The sequence below is a fragment of the Chanos chanos genome, chromosome 4, assembly GCF_902362185.1.
Source record: "Chanos chanos chromosome 4, fChaCha1.1, whole genome shotgun sequence".
Lineage (NCBI taxonomy): Eukaryota > Metazoa > Chordata > Actinopteri > Gonorynchiformes > Chanidae > Chanos > Chanos chanos.
In genome coordinates, this window is record NC_044498.1 from 39,691,036 (window position 1) to 39,701,035 (window position 10,000).

The 10,000-nt window shown below is 39.1% G+C and overlaps 1 protein-coding gene across 1 annotated transcript in view; it reads right to left on the reverse strand.

Annotated features, from left to right (window-relative positions):
- The window catches only part of nrg3a (neuregulin 3a), a 229,491-nt gene that overhangs the window by 29,761 nt on the left and 189,730 nt on the right, over window positions 1-10,000 (reverse strand). The window lies entirely within an intron of this gene.

Below are 10,000 nucleotides of genomic sequence, written 5' to 3' on the forward strand. Positions count from 1 at the left end.
CGAATTCTGAGGCACTGTTTCCAAAAGGTTTTCAGATTAAGGCAGTGAAGCAGAAAAGTACTGGACAATATTGATTTGACTTTGAAGTATATGTTGCTTTTCTGATAAATGACTATTTTTTTAGTTGTCTTGAGGTATGATTTATTCTAGAGTGAACAGTTTTTCAGTGTAGGGGAAGCAGGGCAGTTAAACGAAGCAGTTTGCTTATTAACTATACTGCAGCACAATACCATTTGAAAAAGGGGACAATCTCCAAGCTTTACCCAGATGCCAATCAAACTCATGGTCTTCTGTTCTGTCAACAATTACTCTAAGCACAAAACTTTGTATTCCAAGATGTCGATAATTATCCATGCTGGACACGTATTTGGGGATCCAGTCAGTAAGGCACACACAAACACACACACACACGCTTGCACGCACATGCGCACACACACGCGCACACACACGCACACACGCACGCACGCACACAAACACACACACACACACACACACACACACACACACACACACACACACACACACACAGACACACACACACACACACACATACAGACACACAGAGCTGTGGGTGAGCAAAACTCCTGTGTGAACAGCCTCAGGCCAAAATCTGTTTCAGACCTCTGGCCTCTTGCCTCCTGTGCTTAAGGCAGTTTCGTGGCATTTGAGTAAAACACAGAAAAAGACCAACTGGAATCTGAGCAATTTTTACATGACTCTTCTGTTTGTGTGTGTGTGTGTGTGTGTGTGTGTTGAAAACAGACAGCTCCATTAACTCAAACGACAATGATAAAAACAGCAATCGCCTCTTTCTGCAGTTTTTGAATGCACATTAAGGTGAGTGATGTGTCGAAGACAAGGGTTAGATTTTGATCAATGTTCCCTAAGGACAACCTTGACTCTATAATACACCAATATATGTTTTTTTCTGAAGATGTGCAAACCTACAGACAGGAGCTAAGCTGAAGAGACACTCAGCTATTTGTCTTAATTCGGGACATCTGTATCCCTGTTTACAGGCATAATTAAGGCAGCAACATTTGGTGTTTAAATACACCTTAAGAATTTTCATTTGCATTTTACCTTAATGTTAGCCTTCAGAAAATGTTTTCAGTTATTTTACACAGCCTGTCCAAATGTGATAAAAACAGAACAGTCTGTGTTTGTGTATGTGTGTGTGTGTGTGTGCATGTGTGTGTGTGTGTGTGCGTGTGTGTGTGTGTAGCATTCTAAAGAGAATACTAGATTATTGAAAACTGAGAGAGGAAGAATGCATTATGGAAATTATCACTAAAAGGAAAACAGAATTATTCTAAATAAAATGATTCGCTAATAAGACCACCCAAATTTCCAAACATGGAACTTGATTCCAGTTTCCACTTAATGCCAACACTGATGATTTTTTCTAATGCAGCTGTGATCAATTAATCTGAAACCCAGGGACAAATTAATATAAAGCTTGTCTTAGTCTAAATTTCATGGCTCAGATCATGTTTTAGTCTAAGCAAGTCAATGGATTTTTAATGGTGCAAATCAGTCATTCCCTCTGTCTGTAATCCACTCAACAAATAAAAGACATCTCCTCTCATATCTACCACTCATCTTGAACCAGTCCAGACCAGTAGATGCTTGTAAATATTTTAGCTTTATATGAAGGAGAGGTGGAAGCACCCATTTTTCACAGCATTAGGGAACCACTTTTTTTGCAGTTAGACAGCAGTAATTTCACACACGTTGTTTGACAGACTGGGCAGTTTATGTGAATCTGGCTCTAAGCCTGCTAAACAGAACAGATTGGAACGTAGTACAAATTGGAACATGGAGTGAAGCAGCGCCTACCGGTAATCAGATGGCAATCTGTGAATCAACAGGCTTACGTATGGTTAGCATGTCATCCTAATGTTCCCAAGAACCCTCAAAAACTGCAGAGGTTCATTTACAGCTACCACTACATGTCACTATTGCCAAGTGATTTAAGATACCTGCTCTTAAGTCAAAAAATGATACGTTAATAATAAAAAAAGAAACAGTTCTTAATAATTAGACTAAGGATAAATCCAACAAGTTTCACAGCCAGAGGCTGAATATCGCTGAGTCTAGGGAGGGAGAGGACCGGGCAGAACATGTTAAGAGGCTGTGATGTGTGGAACTTGGGCTTAAGTGAGTGGCAGACCATGTGAGATTTGCCAAGAAACGGTGACTCTTGTGGAGATTAAAAAAAAAAAAAGAACATCTTTTCACACAAGGGACAATGGACAGACGACTCAAACCCCACATATGCTATGGAGGAAGTTTGTCACTAAGACAAGGGTGGTTTGGATAAAACAGTTGGAGCTGGTTTAAGCCACTTTAGGTATACATTGAATGTATAGGCATACATTCTATTCAAACTAAGTCTCTGTACAGGAATTAAATAAGGGTGCAGTTTTAAAGAACTGAGGGTAGGACAGCAGAGATTAGATACCTTAGCTTGAGGTTTGTTTGGTAAATTATTTTCCTGTAAAAGTACAGTGCAGTGCGATTTCTTAGCTTTCAGACTGTCAACAGCCAACAATAATACTTGCATGGATTCTGACACAGCTGCTAACGATCACATTGTATTACTGTCTTTTGCTCTAGTTTTAGTCCTGACATACTGTTAGAATTCCTTTAGTATCTATAGGGCGTGTACATCCGATTTAACCATATCTCAATGTTCTATACCGTTGTTCTGTTCCTGGGATGAAAGTGTGTACCATCATAAATGAAAAACAAAAAAAAAAAAAAGAAAGGAAAGAAAAGCCCCTTTTAAAACACTGTTATCTAGGCAATGCAATTGGAGTGGCAATGGGGGTCTCTTGGAGCAGAAAACATTTTGCTCTGGAGAGCCCAAAGAGCCGCAAGCAAAGCCACTCAAATCAGCAAGTCTGACAATTACAGACAGCTTCACCTGCTGGCCTGGAAAGCCGTCATTACCATACAGCCATCTGAAACAACTACTGCAAGAGTTTTCAGGGGAGGTCTGAAAAAGCAGCACAGAATTATGGGGGGACGGTGGGGCGGTGGGGGGGTGGAAGAGGGAGAGAGAATTGGACCAGTGCTCCACTTGCTCTTATATAACACGGTTTCATAGAAAGCTCTCACGACAATAACAAACAGATAAATAAACAAACATGCAGCAGTTCTCCAGTGGGACCAAACTCACTGAAAACTAACATGTTGCTGTCAATCACGTGGAACAGAAACACATAATGAGATGTTTTACATGATTAACACTGTAATGCACCACACACACACACACACGTGCACGTGCTCACACACACACACACACACACACACACACACACAGAGAGAGAGAGAGAGAATGAAGAGCTATAAATTCTGGGTACTTGTGAAGTGAAGCCAGATGGTTGTCAGACAAAATGATCATGTCACAAAGGATACTCTGAAAACACACAAAGGCAAGCAAAACATTACCCTTTAAATTTTCTTGTGTAAAGATGGATTTGGAAAAAAAAACAAAACAAAAACAAAACAAAAAAAAAAACGAAACAAAACAAATCAAAAGTCGTCCTCATTATTATTTTCCAGCTTTGTGTGAGGATAAATAATGCATTCCATGAATCCAGACATTCTGGGATTAATGGACCATCACCAGGGAGACCATTCCAAGGGGAGGGTCGGGGGGGGGGGGGGGGCATTGCAATCTACAAAAAAAAAATATGCATATATAATGCAAATATTCTTCATTAGAGGAAACACTGACAGGGTCCATATCTCACTGTAAATGACCCATTCAGAATGATTACCATGAGCCTGTATAAATATTTTACAAGTGTGAACAAGCAGAATCACAGAGGGCCACAGCAGATGAATTGCAACAATCAATATGAATGTCCCCCTTCGTGCTTCTGTTTGTTCTTTCGCTCACAGGAGGGCAAATTGTCCTTAGTGATGGCAATCCATTAGACCTGTTGCCACGGCAATGTGTGGCAGTCCAGAAGGAGGGCAAGTCAGAATGAAAGAGTGGAGAGCTTGCTAATAGACTCGTATCAAAACGACAGAGTCGTATGCAACACAATACAGTATGTGCACAACAGTCTGGGTGACAGCCAGAATGGATAATTAGGACATAGCACGAATAACTCTTAGACAATTGCAAACTTACACAAGGCAGTCAAGTGGAAAATGGTCAAATATTTGGGGTAAATATAGAATGCTAACACCAATTAGCACAGGATGGCTGGCATAAAGAAGATGAATCATCGTCCTATTTCATGTGCAATGAAAACAAATGCGATTTTGGAGAAGAAAATTCAATCTTCTATAGAAATAACCAACAGTAGTAGTAAAAAAACAAATCAAACAAACAAACAAAACAACCAAAAACCCTACTAATTTTAATAATATAAATTCCTGAAGAATGATGAAATTTACTTACACTGAGAGCAATATATACCGATTTTCTCTCCTCCAGCCCTGGCGGCTGTCAGAGACGAAAACATATTTTATCTGTGGCACCTTTGAAACGAAATGCACGGCACCATGTTTTATCAATACACCTTTTAATTTCAATGGCAATTAGTGTGGCCTTGCTTTCCAACCCTTTGAATTTCAATGCCCTTTTGCTTTAATCGGATCTGTCCCTTACAACCCAATTTCCTCCCCCTTTGCATTTCGTTAATGTGTACTGACAAGGTTACCTAGGACCGCAGTCTGTCCTCAGAGTGAACCTAGAGAAGAGAGCTATTTAATGTTGGGGAGATGGTGCTTCCACAATGAAAAAGAGAAGGGAGATTGTTGTTGTTGGTGTGTTTCTGTTTTTTTTTTTTTCCATTTCCCGTCATTTGCTTTCACATCCAACACCCACATGCTGTCCACAAGAACTCTCACACAGAAGCGTTCCTGACGTTTTGTCAGGATCTGAAGTGTTTGAATGCACAGAAAAAAAACCTTCTTCTTTCCTAGCAGACAGTTTCACGTTAGTGCGGTGGTGCCCTTTGGGAGGTATCTCTATCTACTTTTCTCCTTTGTGAGTGTGTGTGTGTGTGTGTGTGTGTGTGTGGGAGACTATAACTGTTTTAAAAATGAAGGTATGTACCATGGGCATGCAAGCTCCATCCTCTTCCATTCTAGCAACGGAGGTCCCAAAGAGATGACAGCTACCATGCTGAGTACATTTAGAAGCTGACTCAATTTTTAAAATATTCGCTTGAGATAAAGGATAGAAGAGGATCTGAATCCTCAACGCAGGTAGGCTGGGCCCTTGATAGTAACAATTCTCTTCAATCTATTAAAAAAGAGACACAGATGTGATCAAAGACTTTTATGGTGTAAGAACTTTACAAGCGAGTTATTTAAAAGAAACATGAGACTCAAGTCGTGTTGGTTCAGATATACTTTGAAGTCATACATTACATCTAGGGTCTGGAAACAAGTTCACACCATCAAACCATTTGAGGTTTGATTCTCATTACTAAAGATATCAGAGAGATCCGAAACTGGATCGCAAGCTTCGGCTCCCCTTTACAAACCCAGAGTCCAATCCACATCTAAGATATGTTTATGAGTACAGCCCTACAGACAATGTCAGGAGGATCACCGGAAGGAAGTGATACTAATGGAAAGCAGTGGTTGTGGATTGAATAATGAATCTGACCTCACCTCAGTTCACCTCAGAATGCTGTGTCATACTCCAAGTGTTCCAGCAAATGGGAGATTTGTGTTAGAGTACTCCACTGAATTTCACTGAGAATCCATGTTGGGCCTACTCATTTCTTCAGCACTCAGAGATATTGAAGCAAGAATTCTTGGGGGAATTCTTTCATTCTGTTCCATAACTCTGTGAGTAATGAAGTGAGGCTGTAAAAGCAGGAAATATGATTTTATATGCGATATCTATACTTATAAAATCTTTAATGTGGAAAATACACATTGATGTTCAGGAAAATGAACATCACTCGCAAACCAAAGCACAGAGAGCAAGAGAGAGTGAGAACAAGAGAGAGAGAGAGAGAGAGAGAGCAAGAGCGAGAGAGAGAGAGACCATCATCATTACATAATGGTTGTCAGTGTGCTCTCACTACAGGGCATTTAAGGTGTGCTCTTGCTTTTTGGTAATACAGCCATTTATCAAAGGGTTTCAATTCTTGTTGGGCATTGCTGTAATAGTCTGAATTTAGCACCAAACTCATTAGTCATAATTTCTTTGCCTGACATGTGTGAGATTGCATGCTCTGTTGTGTTTAATTCTATTCTTCACAACCCCAAAGGGCGGCACCACGTCTGGCAGAAAAAAAAAAAAAAAAGGGACACAAAATTTTGCCAAACCTCTCCAAGGCCATTTGCTTGCATTATAATAGTAACAACAGTAGAACAGTAGCCTCCAGGTAAATCAGAGGCATAATACAAGAAAGACAGAAGTTACACAGATTGAGTGAAGTTCTGCTCAGAGTGTGGCCTCTAAGATGAAAGAGCCGAAATAAAGCAGAATAGATAAGCACAAACTGGATCAGTTTAGAGATTAAAAAAAGAGAGATTTTACAAAAACATCACAGGAGTTCCTCGATTTTTCTCTACAAAAAAAAAAAAAAAGAAAAAGAAAAAGAAAAAAGAAAAAAAAACAAGTCTATGGCAATGCAGTAAGGCCATGTGCTACTGAGAGATCAGAGGAAAGAATTTCTAAAGCACATAAATGAGTTTTTACAGCAAAAGGCGTTTCCTGAGTTGAAAAAATATTAAAATTGCTGCAGGAATGTGCTTTAGATAGATTAAAATAGAGTGATGGAGGTACTTGTGGCAGAAGGAACTGGACTCAGGATGATTTGGTTATTTTACTCTTTAAAGATTTTTACAACAGCCAGACACTGGGTTGAATGTATAAATACTCCATAATGCTGAAACTGCACAAGATTGAATTTATTTTAAGGTTAGGCAAGTCCTATTAATGAGTCAATATATTATCCATATTGCCATTTTCATGATACCAAGGGGACTTCCAAAAGCAGGTCAGTCAAACACCGATAGAGAGACAGAGTGAGAGAGAGAGAGAGAGAGAGAGGGAGAGAGAGAGAGAGAGGGAGAGAGAGAGAGAGAGGCCTTTTCAGTAAGGGCAGACAGAGTCTTTACTGCAAGGGCAGGCTGATGGGAGATTTACATAGTGACAGTTTAAATTACATTTATTAACTCGGTGGACAGTCAGTACACTGACCAAGACAACCACAAAGCAAGACACACACACACACACACACACACACAGACACACACACACCCCCATGTCACGATACTGAAATTTTAGTAGTCAGTATCAGCACCAGTGAAATTCCACGATACTCGATACCAGTAACACCAGATTTATAATATTTCAAGAACTTAGCTGACCATCATTCAGCTCACCTAGTGTTGTCATTCAGCAACATCAAACACCATAAAACTTTTCGTCATACAGCTTTACAACTGCAGCACCTCAGCGGAGCCATGAAAAAAAAAAAAAAAAAAACGTTAAGTAAACACATAGATCAAAGTTAGAACACTGACTCTAAAGTCCAACACTGGACACTAGGAACTGTGAGTAACGTCCAACTGCCAAATAAACATTTTTATACAGAAACCCAAAGCATAAGATGTTGTCATAATTTACTGACACGGTGACAGACCGTTATTATATGTAAAAATCTACTTAAAAGGCTCACATTGTATTTTGTTGACGCTTGACACAATGGCAAGGATGCTACAATGCGCTATAGGCTAAACCATTACAGTAATTCAGCACTTACACATATCAGATATCATACGCTTGTCCCTTTTCAATGAAGTCTGGCACTTCTGTGGCTAACAGCAGCTCTACAGTATGCCATTTTCATGTGTTGTTCTTCTCGCTACCACTTTACAATAAAACTACCCTTATAAAGGATTCATAAATGGCTTACAATTAGGTTAATAATTAGATTGTAAACACTTTATAAATAATTAATAAACATTTATAAACAAGTTATAACACAGTTTTCATACACTGATGCGGGCTCACTATTTGGCAAGATCAAGTTACTGCTGCACTTTTTATCTATCTATTCTGTTAAATCTCAGATCTTGCTAGTTGCTTAGCTTACTTTATGTTGTCCCTTTATCAGTGAGCATGTTCAACTGTCAGCTTCATCTCATTTTTATGACTGTTTATTTATCAGTTACTCAGAGTTATAACTGGAGAAGGGAGCCTTATTGTAAAGTGTAAAATGCATGACCATTTACTAATGAGTTGCTGGATTTTCTCTATAGTCATGACACTACCTTTTAGTTTGCAACAGTACAAACCAAGAAGTAAAATACTTAACACGCTGACATGGTAGGAGGGAAGTACATCATGCATGCTGACAATTACATTTACGGTGCACCGATAACATTAAACTATCACAAGAATTAACAACACAACGCAAAGACTACATGATGAACATTACACAAACTGAACAATAACAAACTGGGCCTAAACAACAGTCCATGGCCCCAAGGCATGCTGGGAAGCTCTGCCCATCTACCCCCACCACGCATCACAATATACCACTTTAATATGATAGCATATGTCATATCAAAACTCGTGATAATAATGAAAATGTCAAGGAAAACAATACTGCCAAAGCCTTAGCATATGAATCTGGCAATTTGATATGAAAATTTAATATGCAATAATTTGATACACCAAATGAAACTTTTTGACCATTAATATATGCTAATGGCAGTTAAATGCTAGTAACTTATTAACAAGTATCTCATGGCGCTGAGAGGTATAAATGCTGGCTGACGGAGAGGACAAAGTAACCTAAGTAACCAATGAGATCGGAGGCTTAACAGTACAGATAAATGTGGGATCACTATCTGGCAAGCAACAGGTGACTGTTGCGCTTTTTATCTAATGTTTATAACAGCTTATTAATGATTTATAAAGTGTTCACAACCTAATTAATAAACTAATTATAAACCATTCACAAACCCTTATTAGGGTAGTCTTATTGTAAAGTGGTACCAACATGACTGACACAGACACACACGCCTACACACGCACATACACAGACACAGACAGACAGACAGAGAGACAGACATACACACACACACACACACACACACACACACACACACACACACACACACACGTACACAACAGCAGATACCACACAGCAAAACTGCTGAAGGCCCCATTGTTATGCGAATCAGACATATTCATCCCTTATAAAAGGAGAAATGTGCTGCTTGGTTAAGAGCATATAAATGTGAGTCTGTGTGTGTGGGTGTGTTGGGGTCGGGGGTGGGGGGCGGAAATGAATGGTGAAGATGTGTTCCTGTGAAAAAAACACCAATGAATATGTTTTTGTTTGCTTAGGGGGCGAGTGATGCAGCCACGTGATTGATTATGCACTGTGTCCTGAATACCTCAGCGATGAGTAATCAGTCAATAACAAATCGATGACTAACCGTACTCCACAGGTCAACACGTGTGTGAGCGCCTTAACTGGGAGGCAGTCAGCAAACGTTATTCGGTTAAAAAACATTTGCCTTTTGTTTCTTTTAAATTCCTTTGAATATGTAGTAGTTCGAAGGACACTGAATTGCAAAAGAGTTCAGAAAAAAAAAAAAAAAAAATCAAACTTTCAAAATTGAATTTTAAGATTTTGTTCACGCACACAACACATGTGCTTAGGAAATACGTACTTAAAAGTAATCTCCTGAGGTTTCATAGGTTTCATAATGTGTATTAACAATGTAAAATAAAGCATAAACACCACACTGAGTGATGAGAAACCTGTGTTATTTCTTCTTTCTCGAACATCTTTGGGCAGTTCCACCAGACGATTAAGAGGTTTTAATCATAGATTCAAATGGAGTTAAATACCATGGTCTTCAGCAGCCTGAGTAAAAGCTATGTTTAGACTAGCATTCGAGTATGGGATGCAGAGCAGACATTAACATTTTAAATACACCATGATTACAGTTGTATTACCTGCTCTTTATGAACTGCTACATGTTATGTTAT